Source organism: Podarcis tiliguerta, assembly GCF_965153285.1.
Source record: "Podarcis tiliguerta genome assembly, chromosome: 12".
NCBI lineage: Eukaryota > Metazoa > Chordata > Lepidosauria > Squamata > Lacertidae > Podarcis > Podarcis tiliguerta.
Window position 1 is genome coordinate 6,401,840 of NC_139545.1, and position 26,127 is coordinate 6,427,966.

General features: G+C 48.5%; 1 protein-coding gene and 1 long non-coding RNA gene across 3 annotated transcripts in view; one reads left to right on the plus strand and one right to left on the minus strand.

Moving 5' to 3' along the window:
- ANLN (anillin, actin binding protein) overlaps positions 1–26,127 on the minus strand; it is a 495,425-nt gene that overhangs the window by 467,507 nt on the left and 1,791 nt on the right. The window lies entirely within an intron of this gene.
- LOC310661319 overlaps positions 1–26,127 on the plus strand; it is a 78,425-nt gene that overhangs the window by 5,196 nt on the left and 47,102 nt on the right. The gene's annotated exons all lie outside the window — the stretch shown is intronic.

Here is a 26,127-nt window from a genome sequence, read left to right on the forward strand (position 1 = left end):
GAAAACATTTTCAATTCCTAGGATGCCCAGGTTCTGTCCTTAGTGCTAGTTTTGCTGCTGATCACACACAGCATGAAGTTTATAAAGCAAATTTGTCCTGGTTTGTGGTGATCTAACGACTTCATCCAGTCACTTCATGCCTTATGAACCAGATTTACATAATATCTTCACTGCAGCCACAGAAGTTCATTCTGCAAAGAGCCTGAATGTAGAAATATTCTGTGACTGTAGATCCTCATGTCATGAGTATCACCACCCTGTGACTGGTTCAAAATATAAAATAAAACTATTAATATTGCTAATGGATAGGGGATGAAGCAGGTGGAAGGAACCTGACTGAATCTATTTGACTGAAGAAGAGACTTGCACCCACATGCACACCCCCCCCCCAATTTGTTGTGTCATCTCCACTGGTTGCATAAGTGCTTTTAAAATAATGAAATTACTTCCATCAGAAAAAAGAGAGATGCCTGCATGATAGGTTTGAGGCGGGGGGGGGGGAGGGGAGTAGGGAAAGAAGGATAACCTGCATAAAAAAATCCCAAACACTATTTATTGTCACAATAATTGCAACATCTGAATAATTCTAAACTCCCTCCTGTCCATACACTTTGTTCTGCAAGTCCCCAGGAAGATGAATTGCCGAACTTTTTCCAGTATTAAGGAGGAACGTGCACAGCAAAAAGAGAAAGAAATATCTGCCCTTCCGTCAGTCCGAAAGGTTTATATGGGTATCTTGTTTATATGACATGGATCAAAGAGAATCAACTGGCTGCCTGTGCAGTCGCAAAGCAATTATATTTGATTTCCCCACCAAGTTTTAATCAAGAGAGTTTTAAAAGCAATGCTTGGAGTTTCACTTCCAAGGAAAAGAAAATATCCCATTTCACGTTACATGAATGTGTGGACAGGAGGGGTGGGGGGTGTTATGTACTGAAGTTCTCACCCTGGGCTAGCAGGGGGATACTGTAGATAGTTATGCAAATGAAGGATCGAAAGTGACATTCAGTGATTGGATAGTTTTAGAAAGTTGCTACAGTAACGTTGTACTGGAGCTCTATATAAGCAGGCTGACTGCACCCTTCAGTCAGTTCCGTTCTGGCCTCTGAATAAACAAGAGCTGTTTGAGAATCGCTGTGTCGTCTGATATGTTCACCCACAATTTAACAGGGATTATGTACAGTGATTCCATCCTTGACAGCTATGTGTTCATCGAGAAGTCTGTAAAGAGCATTTGCTTAGGCTCTGTAGGTGTGAGATTGTGTGAAGAGAGTTTATGCGCCTATAATTTATGCACATGCAGGCTCTGTGCAGATCTTCAGATCAAAGCATGGGGGTCAGGTGTAGTCCCACTCCACCCTGCTCACACATGCATTTTACCTGAATTGATGTCTCAATAGGGAGAATAACCCTGTGGGCACATTTCAACCAAATCTCACTGAAATAAATGGGACTTTCATGATGGAGTCTCATTTTATTGCCAGATCTCTTGACTAACCTTTGCTAGATTGTACCCTTTCATATAAAAGGGACGCGGGTGGCACTGTGGATTAAACCACTGAGCCTCTTGGGCTTGCCGATCAGAAGGTCGGTAGTTCAAATCCCCACGACAGGGTGAGCTCCCATTGCTCAGTCCCTGCTCCTGCCAACCTAGCAGTTCGAAAGCACATCAAAGTGCAAGTAGATAAATAGGTACTGCTCTGGCAGGAAGGTAACTTTCCGTGCGCTGCTCTGGTTCGCCAGAAGTGGCTTAGTCATGACCCAGAAGCTGTACGCCGGCTCCCCCGGCCAATAAAGCGAGATGAGCTCGACCCCAGAGTCAGTCACGACTGGACCTAATGGTCAGGGGTCCCTTTACCGTTACCCTTTCATATAAACGTGGTGCATCTTCTGAGAAAGCACACCTGCCACTTGAGGAGACCCTTAAGGAAGTCTTGATTTTTTAGCCTGCCTTCCTGCACAGAGATGACCACACGCCACCTGAGGGCAGTCCACAGCTGTGAAACCCTTCTATTATTGCTCAGTGATGCTAACTGCCTATAGAAGGTCAGGTTGCGGAACTGGAGAATAGAGCAGTCCCTGGACACAGTGGCTCACCATCACTGCCATGGGCAGTGACCTCCCTGGGGTACAAGCCTGGGCAATGTGTTTGGGGGTTCTGGGCAGCTCAGGTGACAAGACCCCCTCTTGGCTTTGCTGATGTGGTCCCAAGGAACAATATGTTTGGCACCAGCATGGCTGTAGGAGTTGCCCAAAGTACAAGGTCCCATCCAACCATATTAGGAACTCCATTCAGATTTGTATAGGGTTTACTCCTGAGCCTTTTCTTCTTCTGAATATATCTTGCAAGGCAGTGGAAGTTTAGGATCAGAGTTTTCTTCTCCTAGATGAGCTACCTTTCCAGGTTAACGAGTCAATTCCATCTACAGCACAAGCAGAAACCACATTCTTTGTGCTCAGGGGTAAACCCAAGCAACGCGGTCCAGGTCCGGTCCTGAATCCAAGGGTTCTGCAAAGAGTCAGTCCGACAGGGCCAAGGCAGGAAACCAGGCTAAGTCAGGCACAGAGTCACAGGCAAGTTCTAGCAAACAGCAATGTTGCTCCTGCCACCTGGGGCGGGGTCCAACAGCCTTTTATCTCTGTCGGGGTAACGGCCGGTCCTGATCCCCCGGTGCCTCACCTCCCCGTTTCGCCCGAAGGCGAGCACTCCTCCTGTGAGTACTCAGGTCTCTCCTTCTCTCCAACCTAAGGCTATGCAGCTTGGGAGACGTCGGTGGGTTACTAGACCCAGGGGCCGCCTCAGCCTCTCCTGACCCAACTTGTAGTGGAGCAGCTGTAAGTGATGGTCCAGCTGAAGGCAAGGAGGTCATCCCCACATCTGGAGCCAGGGCAGGCTCAGGCCCCTGACTCGGCCCAGCTGATGCTTGTTGCAGGGGAACCTGTGCAGACTGGGACTCTTCAGGATCAGGCCCCAGACTAGGTTCAGATGCCCCCTGAGGCAGAGGATCCAGTGCGGACTGAGACTCCTCTGGTTCCGAGTCCGAGCCTGAGTCCCAGGCCATCACATTATTGACTGTTGGACCCACTATTGATCTTGTCCACTCAATCTGCCGGAGCCTATATTCACATGCAGGCGAAGTCTTTAACTCACCAAGGGTTGGAGACCTATCGGCTACCCTCACCTGGTTTAGCTTGCCAGTTGAATCCATTTACCAGGGTGTGGCCGCTGTCACATGCTGATGGCTTCTAGCAGCCTCAGGTGAGAGCTGAGTGCCAGGTGGGAGCCTAAGGTGGACAAAGTAGCCCAGAAGGAGCATGACGTGGTCCCCACCAGAGGTACTACTCCTCCCTTAACTTCTCATACACCTCACACTGACATGTGGGTATGTATATATTTCTCTGTGTGAGCATAGCTTGCCTAATTTACATGGCAAAATGAACATGCCAAGACTACTGGGTGGATCAGTCAGAATTAGTCTGGCAGAGAGTGAAGTGGTGGGGATGATCCTTCTTAGCCTGTGGTGACCCCAGAGAGGAAAGAGCCTGAACTGAAGTGGAATTTGGGAGCAAGTCTTGGTATTATTTTTAATTTATTAATTGCCTACCCTTCACAGTAAGGTTCCAGGACAGATTACAACATTAAAAACAGTATCAAACAATCCACAAGGTGCGTCCCAAAAGCATAAACTTCTGGTGTCAAGCGCCAACGAAAAGCTGTACAATGAAGGCACCAAGATGCACCTCTGTGGAAAGAGTTAGATAGCAGTAGACGAGGAAGGAAAGTGAGACAAGAATAATTCAGGAAAAGATGTTGGTGAATACTTGGGTCTCCAAGAATGAGGACTGGAGACTTTTCTTTCTTGAACTGATAAAACTCAGAATCTGAGGAAGCCTTTGTTTTTTTTTGCTTGTGGGGATTTTTTATTGTTTCATTGCTTTACTAAGCTTGCGGCTTGAACAATGTGAAACCTCAGACCTTCTATAATCCTGTCCTCATTTGGCTTTTGAAACAGCACTGCAAATGGTGTAAAAAAAGAAAAACCTATTGCAGGAAACTTTGCATGCCAAGAGCTGCACCTGGGCTGAACCATGCATGTGCTCTAGGAGTCTCCTGCCCATAAATGGATTTAGGAGGTGACATCTAAAAATGGACTGGGTAATTCAGAGAGAATCCCAGGCCAGCCACTCCACTACAATAGCTTCTGATAAAGATCCCTGTTGTGATCCAGAGAGACAATGTCCCTGGAATGTGTGGAATCTGTATTCAACTCCCACCACTTTCATGTCTCACTGAGGGTCATTTATTAGTACAAAGCTAATTATTTTAAAAACCCACAAATTACAGCACTCAGTTTGGAGACCTTTGCATCACTGTCTTTCCCAGACCATATACATCCCAATATCTATAGATACAGTCAGTGTATTTTTCTCAAAGCGATTGAAGGCCCCTTTCCTTTCTCCTGTAGATTTTGAATTCTCCCTCTAAGGAACTGGGGTAGGGGGGGATTGAGTGTGCTGGAAGTGATTTGATAGTGTCAAGTCAAATCTCTGCCATGAGCATTCTAGGTGGCATTTTAGATAAGCCTCAATAGCTCAGTTGGTAGAACATGAGACTCTTAATCTCAGGGTTGTGAGTTTGAGCCCCATGTTGAGCAAAAGAGATTCAAGTTGCAAAATTGGGCTCCTTCATCTGTCTTTACCTTAAAATTCCCTCCTCCTTTCCTTCTGTGTAGAGACCATCCTGAAACCCTGAGGACAGTCAAGGACACCCCTGTTCATGCAAGCCAAGGCTCTGTGGTTGCTCACTTTGAGTGGACTGTCTTGATCTTATCTGAGTTTTACCACTCGTTCAGAGATAAGGACCAGATCTATTCTTGTGCATCCCAGGCCACGCTCAGATCTCAGATGCTCTTAGGGTGGGACAGTAAGAATATTAACAATAAAAACCCATCAATCCTAATTTAAATGTACAGTGGTACCTCTGGTTGCGAACCGGATCCGTTCCGGAGCCCCATTTGCAACATGAGCAGAACGCAACCCAGGTCTGCACATGTGCGAGTCGCGATTCACGGCTTCTGCACATGCGCGAGACATCATTTTGAGCATCTGCGCATGCGTGAGCGGCGAAACCTGAATGTAACCCTTTCTGGTACTTCCGGGTTGCCACGGGATGCAACCTAAAAAGATTGAACCTGAAGCAAACATAACAAGAGATATGACTGTATAAATTAATAAAGGCAGTATCGAAATGAGATTAACAATTATAAGACATCCGTTCAAACCTCGAAGAGCAGTGAGATTGTCAGATCACTGAGCAGTAGGTGGTGGGGTTTTGTCCTTCCAGTCTTGCAATATAAAGCCCCATCCGAACTATCCATTTAAACATTTTCATATCACTCTAAACAGTCATGGCTTCCCCCAAAGAATTCTGGGAACTGCAGTTTGTTAAGGGTGCTGGGAGTTGCTAGGATACCTCTGTTTCCCTCACAGAGCTACACTTGTCAGAAAACAGTCAATCCCTTTTCCCAGGGTACCCTGGAAATGGTAGCTTGGTGGGTGGCATAGGAATCTCTTCACAACTCCCAGCAGAACCTAACCATTTACATTAGTAGGATGGTATTCACCTATAATGGGGACGCGGGTGGCGCTGTGGGTAAAACCTCAGTGCCTAGGACTTGCCGATCGTCAGGTCGGCGGTTCGAATCCCCGTGGCGGGGTGCGCTCCCGTTGCTCGGTCCCAGCGCCTGCCAACCTAGCAGTTCGAAAGCACCCCCGGGGGCAAGTAGATAAATAGAGACCGCTTACTAGCGGGAAGGTAAACGGCGTTTCCGTGTGCTGCGCTGGCTCTCCAGATGCAGCTTGTCATGCTGGCCACGTGACCCGGAAGTGTCTCCGGACAGCGCTGGCCCCCGGCCTCTTAAGTGAGATGGGCGCACAACCCTAGAGTCGGACACGACTGGCCCGTACGGGCAGGGGTACCTTTACCTTTACCTTTATTCACCTATAATAAGAAATTTGACAGTTGTGTGTGAGTCTAGCACAATGAAATAAACCCACATGCTAATAAATCAGTTGGTTCTGCAGAAATGTTGGCTTCGAGTCCCTTGCTTCTACCTAACAAACTGTCGGCAGTCCTTGAAACTGGCTTGGCTTCCATTTTCGTCTTCAGCAGACTGACCAACTTGAGTACTTCTTCTGTAATTACCATTACGGTATTCAGTATTAGCTGATTGCTTCTACGTATCTTTTTTGACATTATTATCTCCTAGGTTCTCTCTCTCATTCTGTTTTATGTTGTGCAGGAAAAGGAAAATGAAAACCCTAGGCCCAGATTTATCCCAATGGTACACTTAATCCTTTTGTTGATCTATTATTTCACTGCATAGAGGAAAAGCAAGATTAAGTGACAATTTTTTGAAACCTCAGATCGGCATTATAATATTGGTTTGGTGACCTCAGTTCGCTTTCTGCTTCATTTCTCTCTTGATCTCATGTCATACAATGTGTTGTTTTGCTTGGGTTGTGTCACTTTGGCTGAGCTGGCAACCCGCTGTGAGCTAAGTTCAGCTTGGTTGAAGAAATTGGATCCGTGTGACTTGAAATATTCTAGGATCCTATCCCTTTCAGCAGAAGCCAAGCCTATGCACCTTCAGAGTTTTACATGTTATTTGGACGGAGGTGCAAGTCATTCTTCAGAGGGATGGCTCTGTCTATGTAACAGAGTCATCATTTTTGAGGAAGGACAAGAAGAAACAAGCCCTTTTTTTTGGGCCAGCTTTCTTATACGAATGTTCAGTAAAAACCATAAATCTGTGCTCTTGTTTAGCGTGGCATGTACTCTGCCTCTAATCCAATTTCTCCTCAGTTTGGTCTCTGTACAGCCTCATTCGGCCTGACAGCTATTTAATAAACCTATTTGCTTTTCTTTGACATGAGGCAGAAGTGGTGGGTGTTGAAGAGCTATAAGGCCCTGGTGGACCATGAAACCTTGTCCAACTCAACACTCTTCCAACTCAGCACAAATAGATTGTGTAGAACTCAAAATTAACCCATCCAAACCGCCTGCAGTTTTTTCTTTTTAATTTCTTAGCGTAACCCACATGAACCGGTTCCAGTCAGATTTACGCTTTCGAAAACATTTATTTATTTCTTGCCTCTAATCAAATTTACACAGTCAGAGATCAGGGAGCTTCTTCACAGACTGTCAACAGAGCATTATGGATGCAACCCATCTCTCTTTGAAACATTATTTTCACATAGCTCATTGTTGTACACGAAGCTGGTTTGCGCCCTTTGTTTTTTAAAGAACAGTATCTAAGGATGCATCCAGACAGGTATAATTTGAACAGTGAGCTTACTGTGGAATCTCACTGTGTTTTGCGTGGATGCACAATCTTTTCCAAAGATTAAGTTCAGGAGAAATACATTCTTAACTTAGCTTTGATTGGTTGACTTTCTGTGACATCATGGGGCCACTTCCTCTTCCTTCTCCAGATCAACTTTCAAATAAAAAAACTGATTTGTGTTTCTTTGTTTGATAAACGAAAGGTAATGAACAAATATTCATTGAATGAACATCTATAATGCACTTTCAAAAGCAAGAAACATGAAAAGTCATCTTGTAGCATGGGGAGAGAGCAAGCGAGAAAACTGGATGAAACAGTGTTTGATTAACCTTTTTAATTTAAATAATACAGAAAAAACAAAACACCCACAGAAAAGAAAAAATGAAATTGGAAGAATGAAATTGAAAAAACACAGTTCAAAAACATTGAAAACAAACATACTTATTGTATAGTACTCCCACCCACCCACAGCTTCCCTTCACCATAATTTGACTTCTTTAAATCTCTATCTCTACATTTATCCTTGTATTCTCCAAATGTATCGTTATTTGTACTTCTTTTATCTCTTTTCTATTCCAGTTCGTACATATACTTTACATTTTTATTCTAGGCATATTAGCATGTCTTTCTTAGAACAATACTTTAACATATAATCTTAGAAACATTTTTCCTTTTTAATTTTTTGATTTGACTGATATCTTTGATTAGTATATATTTAAGTAACATTTCCCACATGGCAATGGCTGCATCATAAAAGTTATGGAAAGGGGTGCAGAATGGGCAAAGTACATTTCTGAGGTGATTGTCTTTGTCCTATATATATCTCTAAAAATGATTCGTGCTTCCATTCTAAACATATTTTCCCTGTAGCGAGTCCAGCAGATTTTGATGGAGTTGTGTTTCAGATAAGCATGCTTAGGATCACTTTGTTTTGATTTCCAGATAGGTAGATATTTACATCAGCCACCAGCCATTACAATTTGTGTACAAAGCGCAGACTTATACAACAACTAAGCCGATAAAATTGCCAAGCTAAATTAAATATGATACCATTTCAAACGAAAGAGAACATCGATGCGGCCCTGCCAGATTATGATTGGTTTATAATTTGTATATAGAAAGTTCATTTCTATCAAGTCACCACAGGAGTCCAGCAACAGGGGTTGGGGCAGAAATATTTGCTGGGAGGTGGGCGTTGGTTGCTTTGGGTTGCCTGGGCAAGAGAAATGGATTAACAAATTTAAATCATCATCGTCATCATCCGTTCCCCTTCCCCCTCTGGCTCTGCCTATGGCATATGGGAGGAAGCCAACCTCAGTGCTTCTGTAAGCACCCTGCACCATTCCGTCCAAAGGCTTAGTCCTTTTTACTGAAGGTCCAGTTTACATGCTTAATGGACTGGGCTTCTTGTACATGTAGCTGCAGTAAACATGTGTGACTCCTTTGCATACGCATATCTCATTCACATAAAAAAGCAGTTTTGTCACTGATACGGAAGGGGGGGCATGTCTTCTTCACCTCCTTCTTCGCTACAATATATCCATTTATTTCCAATTGTCAATGTCAAAAGGGACTAAAATCTATAAAATTCATAGAAAATCAATGTGCCAATTTGATCAATTTCTCTAGGACTCCATGACACCTTCCCTGTCCTCCATAATCCCTCAAGCAAGGTGTCAAGACCCTAATCCTGTCAAAGCCTTTCCTCTGGGCAATGCCAGGTGGCAGACTATGCATACATGGACCATTGTCTTCTTATCACCGGTACTCAGGATGTGCTTATCTGCGCATATCTCCAGCTCTGCATATCCCCCCCCCTCCTCCATATGTTAATCCTGTGTAACCCAACCTCTTCTTAATATATTCATGATGTAATCTGTGTAACCCAACCTCTTCTTAATGTATTCATGATGTAACTGGGATGTATTTTGCACTGTATTCTGGGACATGGAGGGAAGTTTCAAAAGTTCATGTCACCCCTTTCTCGCTGTTCAATCTCGCCTTGAACCTGTTGCGCAATAAACTTGGATCTTCTGCAGCTTGCTCCTGTCTCCGGCTGAGCTCATTTTCCTCCGCAGGGACCCACGGACTTAGTCCGACGAGCTGGGTGGCAGAGCAGCCTCACACCCAGATTTTACCGTAACATCACTCACACATGAAAACAAAGATCACCACAGCCAATCACAAACGAACAACCCCAACCTAGGTCAACCCCAACCCTAGGTCAACCCCAACCTCTCTCACCACCAAAGGAACACAAGCAAATAGCAGAGAACCTGCACAAGCTATGCTGACACAAAATCTCACACATACGTTAAGTAAAATAGAAATATCGCCACCCGGCCCCAACCCCACCCACCATGGCCCCCTCCGCCTCTTCCCCCCTTTTCTTCCTAATATAACACTAATGTCTCAACAAATGAAACTGATCTGTAAAAATGTTACTTGGAAAAGAAAAAAGAGAGAGACTCCTCATATATTTTTAAACCAAGAATTAAAAAATAAAATAAAAATACATTTAAAAAAGCAGTTTTGTAAAGTGCTTTGGCAGTTCGTTCGTTTTTACAGTCAAGCAATATATAAATTTATTGAAATAAATAAAGTAAAATGTAACACAGTCGGTTTGCACATACAGGCACACAGTCACCCCTCTTCTTTGTGTAGAAGGGCTTTGCTAATGATGGTCCACATGTGGCCCACATGTAGGGACTAGTACATATCTCCCCAACTTTCCATAAAAACAAAATCAGTGAGTGCATCAACCGCAGGTTATTGGGCTTCCCACACTTTAAATAAAACCCAGGGAAAGAGATGGTGAAGCTACTCCTCCCACGAGACTTTATCCAGACAGGAAGTGTGGCAAGCTCTGGGGGCTTCAGGACTCTAGAAGAGTGTTTAACGGTAAGATGAAACACAGAACGTCCTCGGCCACCTTGCAATGATAAGGAAAACTGAACTCCATACCCACTGAAATTATATATATATATATATTAAATATTTTATTAAAGTTTTTACATAAAAAAAGAAACAAGAAATAACAGAAAAATACAAAATTACAAAAACACAAAACGACAAAAAACAGCAAAAAAGAGAAAAAGAAAAAGAAATAAAAACAATTCCATCTTCATAGTATTTCTTGCGTTTACTTATTTCCCAGACTTCCCCACACCTCCCCTCACTGTATTCCAATTCATATATTTAATCAGCAAATCCCTTCCCTCTGTCTTAACTGATCTTTATCTTAATTTTGATATCTTAATATATCTTGATCTCCAAAATATTGAATCTTTTAATTTTACACCTTTTTACTAATAACCTTTTACGTTGAATCTGATGTCATTCTAACATTCATTAATCTTATAATATTTCTGTAGATAATCTTTGAATTTCTTCCAATCTTCTTCCACCGTCTCTTCTCCCTGGTCTCTGATTCTGCCGGTCATTTCTGCCAATTCCATATAGTCCTACACCCACTGAAATTATAAAGAAATTCTAAATCACTGTAGGAACGAGGCAGGAGAAAAAAGAAACCTCTTTCACAAGCAAGAAAAACCTTTGAGAGGGTGGGGGACGAGTTTTGGTACAGCACTGGTGTTAACTGGCCCAGAGGTAGTGTTTCAAGAGACAACTCGGTAGCACATCAGTAAATGGTTTTGTCTTTTGTAAGTTTGTGTTGATTCAGTGAATTCGGCAAGTGAGAGATTCTGCCCTCGCTGAACTGTGCTCAGTTGTAGCAACCACTAGCACTATTTGTTTAGAAAGCCCCGGTTATCACAGTGAGAAAAGCTTGTTAAAACCACAACCTCTAAACAAAAGCTGCATTAACCGAGTATCCCGTGGGCAAAGCAGGGGCTAATCTAAAGACCCGCTGATAAAAATGGAGCGGTGTTAATTAAAAGAATATGGTAATAACTGTAACTGGGTTTAAAGGGACACGCTTCAGATTATTTCTGTGGTGAACAGTAAAGATAATTAGCATGCTTTATTAGCTTCATAGATAAGTGCAACCAGTACACACATTTCCCTTGCAAGGATGTGCTATACATGTAGAAAAATCAGTAAGCAGGGGACCCAAACTAGTTATTTGTCCAGAAGGTATCACTAGTGTGGCATAGCTTGACCACCTTTTCTGTCCTTGCCATATGGACAACAACAACAACAATTTTTTTATACCTGTTACGGTAAAATCTGGGTGCGAGGCTGCTCTGCCACCCAGCTCGTCGGACTAAGTCCGCGGGTCCCTGCGGAGGAAAATGAGCTCAGCCGGAGACAGGAGCAAACTGCAGAAGATCCAAGTTTATTGCGCAACGGGTTCAAGGCGAGATTGAATAGCGAGAAAGGGGTGACATGAACTTTTGAAACTTCCCTCCATGTCCCAGAATACAGTGCAAAATACATCCCAGTTACATCATGAATACATTAAGAAAAGGTTGGGTTACACAGATTACATCATGAATACATTAAGAAGAGGTTGGGTTACACAGGATTAACATATGGAGGAGGGAGGGGGAATATGCAGAGCTGGAGATATGCGCAGATAAGCACATCCTGAATACCGGTGATGAGAAGACAATGGTCCATGTATGCATAGTATGCCACCTGGCATTGCCCAGAGGAAAGGCTTGGCAGAGTGATTTGACAGGATTAGGGTCTTGACACCTTGCTTGAGGGATTATGGAGGACAGGGGAGGTGTCATGGAGTCCTAGAGAAATTGAGCAAATTGGCACATTGATTTTCTGTTAATTTTATAGATTTTAGTCCCTTTTGACATTGACAATTGGAAATAAATGGATATATTGTAGCGAAGAAGAAGGTGAAGAAGACATGCCCCCCCTCTTCCATATCATACCCCACCCATCTGGCTGGGCTTCCCATACAGAACCCTTGTGTGAGGCAGGAGATTCTGGGAAGCATCTTAGGATGAGATGCTGATCAATTTAGTTGGACCTCACAGTCACCTCAGGCTCACGAATGTGACTAAAATGCACCCAACACTTGGGTAGGCTACACCTTGCAGGAGAAGCTTGATAATGGCAGACAAGCTGTCATTTGCACAAGCTTCTTTAGTACTACTGATCTTGTCATTGAGGTTCTGAGGAAGCACAGGGTTCTCAAAAGGGTTAGGGTTCTCAAAACCCAATTTAAAAATAATTAGCCTGGGTGAGTATGGAGCCATAAGACCAGGCATGGCCAAACGTGGCCCTCCAGATGTTTTGGGACTACAGTTCCCATCATCCCTGACCACTGGTCCTGTCAGCTGGGGATGATGGGAGTTGTAGTCCGAAAACATCTGGAGTTTGGCTCACATCCCTCCATTCTTCTGAAATGGGAAGCCTCCTTTACTTGTGAAAGCTCTACCGTGGCTCTGTTTAACTAGACTTTTAAATTGTGGGGAGCAGAACCTCACAAGTACATGAGTCTCCCTGTTTCTGGAGAATGCGGCACAGCATGTGTGTGACTGTAAATAGGGGGGCTGTGGTGTGCTGGAGGGGGTGGGGCTTGTCAGCACCCTCTGTGGTTGTAATCCTGTGAGGGAAATGAACACTTGAATAAGGCTAAGGTCAGATCACGATCAAGATTCCAGGTAATCGGAGCCGGCCCACCCATGAGGCGGGGTGAAGAAGCTGCCTCAGGTGGTGGAAACACAAGAGATGGTGCCCCGTTCCTGCTCACTGGAATGGCCTCCTCTCCCCAACAAGAGGGAAGAGTTACAGCATGGGGCATTGCTGCTCATCTTCCCCACTTCTGGGTCAGAGAAGAGGCATGGTGGGAGGGCAGGAGAAGGCACATTCCCATTTTGCCTCAGGTGACCAAATGGGACAGGCTGCCTCTGTAGCAATTTTCAACCTTATCGTTTTCTGTACTCTTTCCTCCTCTCCAACACTCCATCCTGCTGTTGCAGCTTTTTGATCCCTTCTAAATGTGGTCATAGTGTTGCTGGTGTGGATTATACAAGCTGAAGACCACGTGCAACAGATCCCTTGAAAGGGCAATAAACAGATCTCTTGGGGAACACAAGATTACAGAGCTTTGTATACTATAGTTAAGAGTTCGACTTCATTTATAGGGTTGGCTGAGGAGCAGGGCATCTGAAATTCATGGGGCAGCAGTATCCCCCCCACGCTGCTTAGGTTGTGTTACACTGGCATGCGTATAAATTTCCAGAGACAGAGTGGATTTCGGTAGATTTGTATTACCATGTGTCAGAGCTGGCTCCGGGTCCCAGCTCACCAAGGACCAACGCTAGCCGATCGTACAGTATCAAAGTCTTTATTGAAGAATAGTCTCCATTTACAAGTCTCAGCGTCCCAGCCCTACGTCTGGACTTTAGACCGGCGAAGCTCTGTCTGGATCCCCACCCCCTGTGCACCAGTTCAAGACTCTAATCTTACTCCACCTCTTCCTTCTCTCTCTCTTCCTCTGGGTCTTACTACCCCCCGGGGTCTCATTCCTCCTGGACTCTTCCGACGCAGAGCTTGACCCCTCTGACTCCTCCCCCTCTCTTCGGCGGGCTTTAGGACCTGGCTCCCTACCCGGGCTGCCCACCTTGCCGCCCTCCTGTACATTTGAACTTGGCGCGCGCGCGCGTTTTACTTTCCGGATGACCGTTTCCTCGCTCCCTGACGAGGGTGTGGTCAGTCCTGCCTCACGTTCTCCCTCTGCCTGCGCGCTCCCTGATCCCGATGCCTTGGACTCCTCCCCCCTACTGCACTCTGGGGGGGACGCTGGTCCGGATTTCCAGCTGCTACTCTCTGAGTCCCCTCTGGTCCCTTCTTCCCGAGGTGTCCCCCTGGGCACTCCCCTTGCCCTGACCATGGGGGCCCCTTTCTGTGAATCCTCCGAGTCACTGGAGAGACTCAGAGACCTCGGACTACTGTCGCCGCTGACATTTCCTTCCGACTCCTCCCCCTCGCTCTCCGTTTCTTCCCTCTCCTGTGACTCTGCTCCTGAACCCCTGACATCCATCCCCCCCTCGAAGCCCCCCCTTCCCCCCTCCCCTTCCTCCGGCGGGGGTGCTGGGTGCTCCGTCGTTGTGGGGGTGAATGGTGGATACAGTTCGTCCCCCGTGGCGTGCATCCAGTTAGAGAAATCCGGCTCGTCCTCCATGTCTTCGCCGACCTCGTTCTCCTCTGCTTCCATCTCCGTGCCGCCATGCTCGAACCCAACGTCCTCCCCCATCACGTCCATGTCCCTCTCACCCTCGTTCCCCTCTGGGTCCGTTGCCTGCCAAGGGCCCCTCAGCCACCTCTCCTCTCCTCGATTGTCCCACCAAAAGGAGCGGTCTGAGGCAAACCCCGAGGGTGAGCCCTCCGGTGAACGTGTTTCTAATGCTGGTTCTTCATCCGAGGTGAATCCCTGGAACGTGCTGGTAGAAAGCGTGGGTGTGAAAAGCCAGTCGTCGAAATACTCGGCTGGCATGGGCCTGTGTGGGAACAAGGCATGAAACTCCTCTTTGAGGAGAGGCTCGTCCAGGGCATAGTCCGGCACCCAACTGTTGGCGCTGGCCGGGGTACCTTCCCTTGCGAGAAAATATTCTACTCCCTCTTCCCCCCATCTCGAGTCCAAAATCTCTGTGACCTGGTTGATGGGTTCCCTTCTTGGCGACTCCCTCCTTGGGGGGATCTCCTTATACTGGTCTGGTGCCGTGCCCTGCGCCTGAAATCGGTGAGGTGCTTTGTAGGGCGTGAGCACCGACCTATGGAATACTGGGTGCATTCTGGATCCTTCCGGAAGTGTCAACCGGAAGGCCACCGGATTGATCTGTGCCTCAACTAGGTAAGGTCCTAGCTGCTTATGTCCGAGTTTCTTCTTAGCTAAGGATCTGGTCGGCACTGCGTGGGCCGCTAACCACACCCAGTCTCCCACCTGTATGTCTTCACCAACCCTCCTGTGCTTGTCAGCCTGCAGTTTGTATGCGTGCTTTGCCAGCTCTAACTGCCTCCTAAGCTGCTCGTGGACTTCCTGCAATTCCGCCGCCAAGACTTCCGCTGCCTGTGGCTCCCCCTCCCCCAGTCTCTCTAAACCCGGGAAGGTTCTGGGATGCCTCCCGTTGTTGGCGAAGAACGGCGTCACCCCTGTGGACACGTGCTTCGTGTTGTTGTAAGCGAACTCAGCGAGCGGCAGGTAGTCCACCCATGTCGTCGGCTGTTGATTTGCATAGCATCTCAGGTACTGCTGCATGACGGCGTTGACGCGTTCCGCTTGTCCGTTGGTCTGCGGGTGTCTCGCCGACGCTAGGTTGATCTTGACGTTCAGGAAACCCATCAGCTTCTGCCAGAAGCTCGAAATGAACTGGCGCCCCCTGTCGGACAAGATAGACCGTGGCAGTCCATGCACTCTGAAGACGTGGTCTATGAACAGTTTGGCGGTCTGTTCTGCCGTGGCCACCTTCGCGCACGGAATGAAGTGGGCCATTTTAGTGAACATGTCCACCACCACTAGCACTGCCGTTTTACCCCTTGAGCTGGGTAAATCCGTGACAAAGTCCAGGGCCACCCTCTCCCACGGTTCGCTCGGAGTCTGCAGCGGTTCGAGCAGTCCCGCCGGAGGTTTGTGCACTGACTTGGCCCTTTGGCAGGTGTCGCACCTCGAGACGTACTCCGCGACTTCCCCCCGCATCTTGGGCCACCAAAAATCTCTGGCAACGAGGTCTGCCGTCTTCTCCTTGCCAAAGTGCCCGGCGGTGGGTGCGTCGTGTAACTGCTGCAGTACTTTCGCCCGGAGGTCGTCTCCCGGTACATAGAGAGCTCCTCTGCGGATGAGCAATCCGTCTCGTACTTGGAACTCGTCGTCCTTCACCGTGCCCTTGTGCACCTCCTCCATCTTGGCTTGTGCAAAGGGGTCCCCCTGCAGTGCTCGACGGACCGCCTCCAAGTCCACGGTTGCTGCAGCGCACGCCCACGCTTTCGGAGCGAAAATGTGCTTGGCCGCTGCTGGTGCCGCCTCTTCGAGGTATTGCGGCTTCCTGGACAGTGCATCCGCCATGATGTTGTTGTCACCTGGGATGTATTCTATCCTGAAGTCGAAATCCGCGAAAAATTCCGCCCATCTGATGTGCCGCTGGTTTAGGAATCTTGCCGTGCGCCAGTACTCCAGGTTCTTATGATCCGTGCGAACCTGCACGGTGTGCTTGGCCCCGACGAGGAAGTGCCGCCACGCCTTGAATGCTGCATGAATGGCCAGCAACTCCCTGTCCCAGATGGTGTAGTTTTGCTCCGACTTGCTGAGCTTCCTAGAGTAGAAGGCACACGGTCGCCAGTCCCCATGCGGGTCCTCCTGCAACAGTACGGCGCCCACGGCTCTGTCTGAGGCGTCTGTTTCAACCCTCAGCGGTTTGCTGGGATTCACATGCAGTAGCTGCCCTTCGGACGAGAAGAGACGCTTAAGGTTCTGAAAGGACTGCTCCGCTTGCTCCGTCCAGATGAACTTCTTCTTCTTAGAGCTGAGCGTGTCAGTAATGGCCGCCGTCTGCATCGCGAACCCCTTGATGAACTTGCGGTAAAAGTTGGCGAACCCCACAAACCGCTGGACCTCCTTCCGATTGCGTGGGCTCTTCCAGTCCAACACTGCGCGAACCTTGGCGCTATCCATGGCAAGCCCCTTGTCCGACAGCTTGTAGCCCAGGAAATCCACCTCCTTCCTGTCGAACTGGCACTTCTCCAGCTTGGCATACAGCCGATGCTCCTGCAGTCTCTGCAGAACTTCCTTGACGTCACCTTCGTGGGTCTCCTCAGATTCTGAGAATATCAGGATGTCGTCCAAGAAGCAGACGCATGTCTTGTAGAGGAGACCCGCCAGGACGTGATGCATGAAAGCTTGAAAACAGTGGGCGCCATTTTGTAAACCGAAGGGCATAACTCTGTATTCATATGTGCCCAGGGGCGTGAACATGGCAGTCTTCCACTTGTCTCCTTCCCTTATGCGAATCAGGTTGTACGCCCCTCGCAGATCCAACTTTGTAAAAACGCGTCCTTTCCTCGCCGTCGCCAGCAGGTCATCTATCTTGGGCATGGGAAAGGCCGCGGGCTTGGTCTTTGAATTTAAGAGCCTGAAGTCTACCACAAGTCTTTTTGGGGGCGTGTCCCTTTTCTTCACAAAGAATACAGGACTGCCCCCCGCTGCCTTCGACTCCCGGATGAAACCGCGCTTCAAGTTGAGGTCTATGAACTCCTTGAGCTCCTGCAGCTCGTCCTCAGACATGGAATACAGTTTCCCGGCTGGCAGCGTCGCTCCTGGCAGGAGGTCAATCTTGCAGTCATAGGACCTGTGGGGAGGCAGCTTGTCCGCTTCCTTCTCGCAGAAAACCTCCAAAAACGCTGCGTACTTGCGCGGCACTGCTTGCAGCGTGCCTAAGTGTAGCTGCGGGTCGTCCCCTCCTTCTTCCGGGCTAGGAAGGATGCAATGTTCCGCGCAATAGGAGGAGCCGAAGGTCAGTTGGCGCTGGTACCACGCCAATGCTGGGCTGTGCCTGTGCAGCCAACTCATGCCGAGGACTACAGGCGTGTCCGACAGGTGGGTGACATTAAAGCTGATGACTTCTCGGTGATTTCCAATCCGCATCACCATTGGTTGCGTTTGTTGCACCACCTGCCCCCCTAACAAGTCTCTGCCATCCACCGTGACAACGTTCAGGGGCAGCGTGGCTGGTAGCAGTGGTATATTGTGCTGCTGAATGAATTCCAGTCCTATAAAGTCAGCGTTGCTGCCGGAGTCAATGGTGATCGGCACCTCCAGAGTGCGTCCATTGGGCAGTTGGAGAGACGCTGTAAGCTGCACCACGGGTTTGGGTGGGAGGGGGTCTGTGGGTTGCAAAAGTGCTGGGGATTGTTTCATTGACTTGTCTGGCTGGACCCCAGTGCCTCTTCCTCCAGCCAGACTCCGTCGTTTAACTGTTGCTGCGTTTTCAATTGAGCTGCTTCAGCGACTGTTGCCGAGGCTGCAGTGTGCTTGCGGAGCCTCTGGGGACACTCTTTCGCCATGTGTTGAGCACTGTCGCAGATGTAGCACTTCCTGTTCCCTCTAGGAGGCTTCGTTTTGGCTGCTCCCGGTGTTAGGGCTCTGTTAGCTGACTGAGCCCTGGCACCTCCGATCTCCATCGGCTCTTCTCCCCCTCCCTGCGAGGGTGTGGAGTGCGCACGCGCTGCTTCTCTGGGAGAGAAGGGAGGTGCTCTGGCTGGTGCCCTTCCCCAACGCCCTTCTTCCCTGTTCCAAGGACGTTCTTCCAGATGCACCCCGATCTCCAGAGCCCTCTGGACTACCTGCTGGGTGCTCCTTGGTCTCTCCCCTCTTCCAATCTCCGCTTTTACATCTGCATTCAACCCCTCCCAAAAGAGGTCTCTGACTGGCGCAGAATCTTTTTCCCACCCCAGGGCATGAACCAGTCCGAAAAATCTAGTATGGTACTGCCGCACGCTGGCTTTGCCTTGTTTAAGTCCATGTATGTCCCTCCTGGCAATATCGACGTCTACCTTTGATAAAAAGCATGAGTCCATTGCTTTAATAAAAGCCTTCGCATCTTGGAGCGCTGGATCATTGTCCCTCCATAGATTCCGCAGCCACGTTTTGGCTTCCCCATGCAAATGGGACAAGATAAACCCCACTCTCTCTCTCTCATCTCTAAAGTCTTTGTCAAGGAGATCCAGCGCAAACAGCAGGTCTGCTCTGAAGTTGGGGTACTGCTGCAAACTCCCGTCGAAATGCGATACAAGGCTGCCTCCCCTTCTCCCCAAGCCAATGCCTTCTGCCTTGGATCCCGTTTGCCCCTGTTTAGAAAGCACGTCCAACCTGGCCTGGAGATCCCGGCAGGAGGTAACCATTTCCTCCTCTCTCTTCCTGGATGCAATTACCTCCGTGCTGAGGTGCGTCACCGCTTCTTGCAGGGCTTTTATCTGCTCTTCCGTCGTCATCTTGCCTGAGTTTTGTGAGCTCTGTAAGCACCCCTCCTCTGTCCTCGCTGCGTCGACTCACGTGGCGAGGTTCTTGGTGCCAAAACTTTAAAAATGAGACAGAGCTTACTGTCAGAGCTGGCTCCGGGTCCCAGCTCACCAAGGACCAACGCTAGCCGATCGTACAGTATCAAAGTCTTTATTGAAGAATAGTCTCCATTTACAAGTCTCAGCGTCCCAGCCCTACGTCTGGACTTTAGACCGGCGAAGCTCTGTCTGGATCCCCACCCCCTGTGCACCAGTTCAAGACTCTAATCTTACTCCACCTCTTCCTTCTCTCTCTCTTCCTCTGGGTCTTACTACCCCCCGGGGTCTCATTCCTCCTGGACTCTTCCGACGCAGAGCTTGACCCCTCTGACTCCTCCCCCTCTCTTCGGCGGGCTTTAGGACCTGGCTCCCTACCCGGGCTGCCCACCTTGCCGCCCTCCTGTACATTTGAACTTGGCGCGCGCGCGCGTTTTACTTTCCGGATGACCGTTTCCTCGCTCCCTGACGAGGGTGTGGTCAGTCCTGCCTCACGTTCTCCCTCTGCCTGCGCGCTCCCTGATCCCGATGCCTTGGACTCCTCCCCCCTACTGCACTCTGGGGGGGACGCTGGTCCGGATTTCCAGCTGCTACTCTCTGAGTCCCCTCTGGTCCCTTCTTCCCGAGGTGTCCCCCTGGGCACTCCCCTTGCCCTGACCATGGGGGCCCCTTTCTGTGAATCCTCCGAGTCACTGGAGAGACTCAGAGACCTTGGACTACTGTCGCCGCTGACATTTCCTTCCGACTCCTCCCCCTCGCTCTCCGTTTCTTCCCTCTCCTGTGACTCTGCTCCTGAACCCCTGACACCATGTTTTAAATTAGAGGCTCTCTGGGATTCAAAGAAGTCAACAAGTTTGCTCTGCAAGTCTGAAAAGCACAATTTGTTTTTGCTCTCTAACTCATTGCTTTTAAAATGGGGATGGGAATTTAATTTTGTAATGAGTACGATAACTTAATTTACATGCTTTTAAAATTATCTACCCATATTAGTTGCCCGTGCTCGCTGTCAGTTTCCTAAAATAGGACAAGGACTTTTTTGCTTTACTTTGAGTCTTTGCATTTGGGGTTGGGCCCAATCAAGGAATCCCGAGTAGTGCTGAGCAGCAGAAACATGCCAATCATCAATTAAGAGAATAAAGGGAGTGGGCAACTACATATGAAGAAAAGTGAAGGCTGGCTCCCTCAATTTCTTCCATTCACTGTTTTTCTGCTTTATACATAGATCCAAAGATGGGCTAATTATAGATTATATTCCTCTTGGGGACCCCACCCCTACATAGAAAGCCTATTTGAGCTCTGATAGTGATATATTTCGCATCTTGGAATCCCAGAAGTAAATGTTTGCTTTCAAGGTCATAAATAAGGAATGGAAGCATCCTCCGTTTCACACGTACAGGACGCACACCACTTTGTTTCTCTACACTTGCTCATTGCACAAGTGCCGGGTGAGATCCCCCGTCTCAAGTTAGATTGGCTCAGGGGGGCAAAAGTGGAGCTACGTTCCTGGGAATCATTCCAAGTCAATCTGAATTTGGATTGAACTCATCCCCACGGATCCACTAACTTCCTTTCCCTGCCAGGGCTGTAGCTCAGTAGAAGAACATCTGTTCTGCATGCAGTAGATCTAGTCGATTCAGTCCCTGGGATGTCCACGTGGGGCTGGGACAAACCCCTGGTTGAAACCCCAAGGCGTCTGTGAAGACGGAGCTAGATGGATGGACCAATGGTCTGGTTCAGTACAAGACAGTTTCCTATACTCCTAAGCTCCCTTCCTCATACCCACCAATTCTCCATGCCTCCTTCCCTTGCACTGCACTTTCCTGAATCTTTGTTGGAGAAGAATTGTGTGTGTGTGTTGTGTGTGTGTGTGTGTGTGAGAGAGAGAGAGAGAGAGTGAGAGAGAGAGAGAGTGCTTTCTTAATAGTTGAGATACGCATTATGTGTGCTGCATAAAGGTAAAGGGACCCCTGACCATTAGGTCCAGTCGCGGATGACTCTGGGGTTGCGGTGCTCATCTCGCTTTATTGGCCGAGGGAGCCGGCATACAGCTTCTGGGTCATGTGGCCAGCATGACTAAGTTGCTTCTGGCGAACCAGAGCAGTGCACGGAAACGCTGTTTACCTTCCCGCTGGAGCGGCACCTATTTATCTCCTTGCACTGGTGTGCTTTCAAATTGCTAGGTGGGCAGGAGCAGGGACCGAGCAATGAGAGCTCACCCCATCGCGGGGATTTCAACCGCCGACCTTCTGATCGGCAAGCCCTAGGCTCTGTGGTTTAACCCACAGTGCCACCCACATCCCATATGTGTGCTGCATATATACTGCCCATTTCCCCATTTTATCCTCACAACAACGCTGTGAGGGAGGTTGGGGTGCAAGATAGCAATTGCTCCAAAGTCATCTGGCAAGCTTCATAAATGAGTGTAGATTTGAAACTGAGTCTTCTCAGCCCTTGGTCTCACTCTTGAGTGACTGTGCCACGCTGACTCTCACACAGCTGCAGCATGACTCGGTTGTGCATCAACACCCAGCTGATATTCATCTATCCTACAGATTTGTGAAGAAGAGTTTGGATTTGATATCCCGCTTTATCACTACCCTAAGGAGTCTCAAGGCGGCTGACAATCTCCTTTCCCTTTCCTCCCCCACAACAAACACTCTGTTTGGTGAGTGGGGCTGAGAGACTTCAGAGAAGTGTGACTAGCCCAAGGTCACCCAGCAGCTGCATGTGGAGGAGCGGGGAATCGAACCTGGTTCCCCAGATTACGAATCCACTGCTCTTAACCACTACACCACGCCGGCACTCTTAACCACTGTTTGTGGAGATGCTGGAATTTCACCCGGTCCTGGTCTAAAAACTGGGAGAAGTCAAACTGAGGAATGCTACTTGACCATGTTTCAATTGAGTGAGCATATTAGTATTGAAAATTGGTGGCTTTTCTTCCTGAACTGATTTGGAGCATCTTTCAGGGGCAGTGGCGTAGCGTGGGTTGTCAGCACCCGGGGCAAGGCAAGTAATTTGCGCCCCCTAACCCGGGGCAAGGCAAGTAATTTGCGGGGGCGCCCCCCCCCCCGCTGCACTGTCCCTCCCCCAGATAGTCCCTTGCTCTCTCTCCGCACCGCACGCCTGGCACCCTCCCCTCCACAGTGGGCGGCGACCCGGCGGCTCGGATCGGATTCGCACAGCCAGCACTGCAGTGAGAGAGAGTGAATGAGCCAGGTAGGGGCAGAGAGCTGCAAGTGCGAGCGCCCCCCCCCCGATGTTGCGCCCGGTGCGGCCGGCCCCCCCTGCACCCCCCACGCTACGCCACTGTTCAGGGGATCCTTCTGTGCAAGCCTCAGTGAGAGCCACATTACCCATGACGCCAATCATATGCTTTGTCAGTCCCCCTCCCTGCTCCCCCATTGTGGACCCGATTCAGATCTGAGCTCCCAGCACCTACTATTTGCATGGAGAAAATCTCCCATTAGACTCAATTGGGCCTTTCTCCAGATGCAAAGAGTGGGTACCAGGAGCCCAGTGCAGGATGGGACCACAGCAGGAGTCAATGGGTTCATCCTTCCATCTCCTACTCCTGGGTCCAATCTGGATCAGGGCCTCAGCTCTGGCTATTTGCGAAAGAAAAATCTTGCACTTGGGGGCGAACCACATTATCAACGCCACAAGTAGTTTGGCTTTGAGATGCATCTGGGGTGCAGGATTGTGCAGCGATTTCAGTGGCGCCTTCCCAAAGAACCTCATGATGGATTGCGCCTCTGAATATCTGAATATCGTGTTGTTAGAATAAATCCTGAAAACACCACCCTAATGTATAAATAATGCATTGAATGCTAGTTTTATATTGTACACTCCTATTTTTGTGGTGATGGATTTACTATATAACAAGCCAGTCGTGTGGACAGAATCAATGGAAAGGCAATTTTAAACAATATACAAGTGCAACCGTGCCAAGCCACGATACAGCAAGAGGGCAGATTATTAACATATGTCAGTATGTGAAAATGCAGCTCGTCTTGTTGTGGTTGTGACCAGTGCTCTGTAGGTCTTCCCTGTGGTATGATCCCGGTCGTTGCCAGGACTATGAGGGACAGCGTGCTGTTTGCCAACCCTCTGGATGAAGTAGCCAGAAATCTGCGTCCTGAGATATGTAAGGAAGTGTCCTTTTTCACTCCTGCAAGTACTCCCAGAATTAAAACATGAGAGTGGATTTTACATGTTTGCCCAGGAGTCAGATACAAATATGCCAAGCCACCCCCAGATTCTTACTGCGTCCGAAGACCAATATGTTGGATACATGACATGGATTACAGTCAAACCTTATTCTGCGTCCGCCTCCGCTTGCGTCCGCTTCGGCAAATGTCCGTGGCAAACCTGGAAGTACCGGAGCAGGTTACTTCCGGGTTCAGCGCTTGCACATGCACAAAACGCTAAATCGTGCTATGTGCAGATGCACACTTCGATATGCATCATTTTTGGGTTGCAGCAGGGCCTCCGGAACGGATCCCCGCCGTAACCCAAGGTTCCGCTGTACAGTGGTGCCTCGCAAGACGAAAAGAATCTGTTCCGCGAGTCTCTTCGTCTAGCGGTTTTTTCGTCTTGCGAAGCAAGCCCATTAGCGGTTTAGCGGATTAGCGCTATTAGCGGTTTAGCGGCTATTAGCGGCTATTAAAGGCTTAAGGGATTAGCTGCTAAAAGGCTATTAGCACCTTAGCGCCTTAGAAAAAGGGGGTGGGGAGCGGAAAAAATTCTCAAGAATCGCAAGACATTTTCGTCTTGCAAAGCAAGCCCATAGAGAAATTCGTCCTGCGAAGCGCATTGAAAAACGGAAAACCCTTTCGTCTAGCGGGTTTTCCGTCTTGCGAGGCATTCGTCTTGCGGGGCACCACTGTATATGGCTTTTTACAGCCCATGTCTCAGGGGGCTTGGGCAGGGCCATTTTAGGAATATCTGGCGCCGTGGTGCAAAGATCCCTCCAGCGCTCCCCCTTTCCCAGAGTTGACCTTTTTTAGGGAGAACGACGCTGCCAGCAACGCACCCAGCTTTGTGGGGCTGGAGGAGGTGGGCAGCGGCTGGAGGGCAGCTCCTCCGGCGGGGAAGAGGCGGAGGCTGGACGCAGTAGCTCCTGGCTCAGCTGGCCGCTTTGTGCTATGGTGGCCATGGCAGCTGGAAGCTCTGGGCATGGTGCTGCTTCGGCGCGGCATGGCGCAGGCAGGCAGGGGTGGCGAACTGATGCCGGGAGGCACCATGTCCAGCCTCCGCCTCTTCCCTGGCGCCCTTGAGAACTTGGCGCCCTGCGCCACTAGCCTCTATGGGTAAGACGCCCCTGGGCAATGAATGTTAGATGAATATTGGAATGAAATTATAAGGTTTTAGCAGAAGTGTTATTAATAATTATATGAACATTAAGTGCTAATGGGTTAAATTGGGAAGTTGAAAGTTAAATTATGTTATGATAAACTACAGACTAAATTGAAGAAGAGGGAAAGGATTTGTTGAACCAGATAATTTGAACCAGAATACAAAAAAGGGAGGTGTGAGGAAGTCAAGGAAATAAGTTAATGTAAGATCTGGATACAAAAATTTGGATTTGTGTTTTTGTGTTTTTTTCCTTATGTTGTATTGTTGCATTTTCCCCCCTTTCTTTTTTACTTCTTTTGTTGTTGATGTATTGTGTTGAATGTGTGTACTGTTTTGCCTTTACTGATTTTCTTTTATAAGTATAAAATATCTAATAAATTTCTATTAAAAAAAAAAAAGACGCCCCTGGGCTTGGGGTCAGTTGGCCCTAGATCTTTGAACATTGGGATTTGACATTTGAGTTAAAAGTTTTGAGTAGAGGAGCAGGGGCGTCATGTCCTGTTTCACCGCTTGAGGCAAAACAGGGATGTGCCGCTCCACTCCCACCGCTGCCACCGAAGGCTGCCCGACCCACGTTGTGCAGCGGCGCATGCAAAGCTCCGACAGCAGCACCATCTTATGGTGAGATCTCGCCAGAGTCTTGCGAGATCTTGCAAGGTTTCAGTGAGATCTCGTCAGAAACCAGCCTCACCTTGCCTCATGGGTGGTCTAGCCCAGTGTTATGTAGTGAGCTGAATCCTAGAACAATAGGATCCAGAATGCAGCAGTCTGATTGGTCCGCAGGACCCACCCAATCCAACTCCAGGTGGAAGTGAATCAGCGACCTGATTGGCCTGCAGGAGCAGCCAATCAGGCTTCTGGAGGAAGTGAATCTGCAACCTGATTGGCCTACAGGAGCAGCCCGGAATTAGCCAATCATGCGGGGCCCATTGTGTAAATAATGTATATATAGCTAGACGTTTGGGGGAAAGTTTCATTCATTGCTACTGCGAGCTGAATAAAGAGCATGAAATTCACACTCGACTCCGAGTATATTTCAACCTGAGATCAAGGTAGCCAACTGTTGGCCTTCAAGGTACCCTTGAACCTTACTCTGCTTTTGCTTCTGTGAGGGGTGCTTCTTAATGGCCAGGGACCCCGTTTCATTTCCTAATGAGAAAAGCATCCATCCAATGAAAAGAGACCCTGCGCCTCATACAGCAATACCCAGTGAAAGTTGCTTAAGTTGGTGAGTCACATGACCCTTCCCCACCTTGTAGGGTAGTCTTCTGCTGGGAAATGATGCAAAGTATCAGAGACTGGAAGGACAGATCACTGGAAGGACAGATCGTGAAGCTGAGGCTCCAAGACTTTGGCCACCTCATGAGAAGAGAAGACTCCCTGGAAAAGACCCTGATGTTGGGAAAGATGGAGGGCACAAGGAGAAGGGGACGACGGAGGACGAGATGGTTAG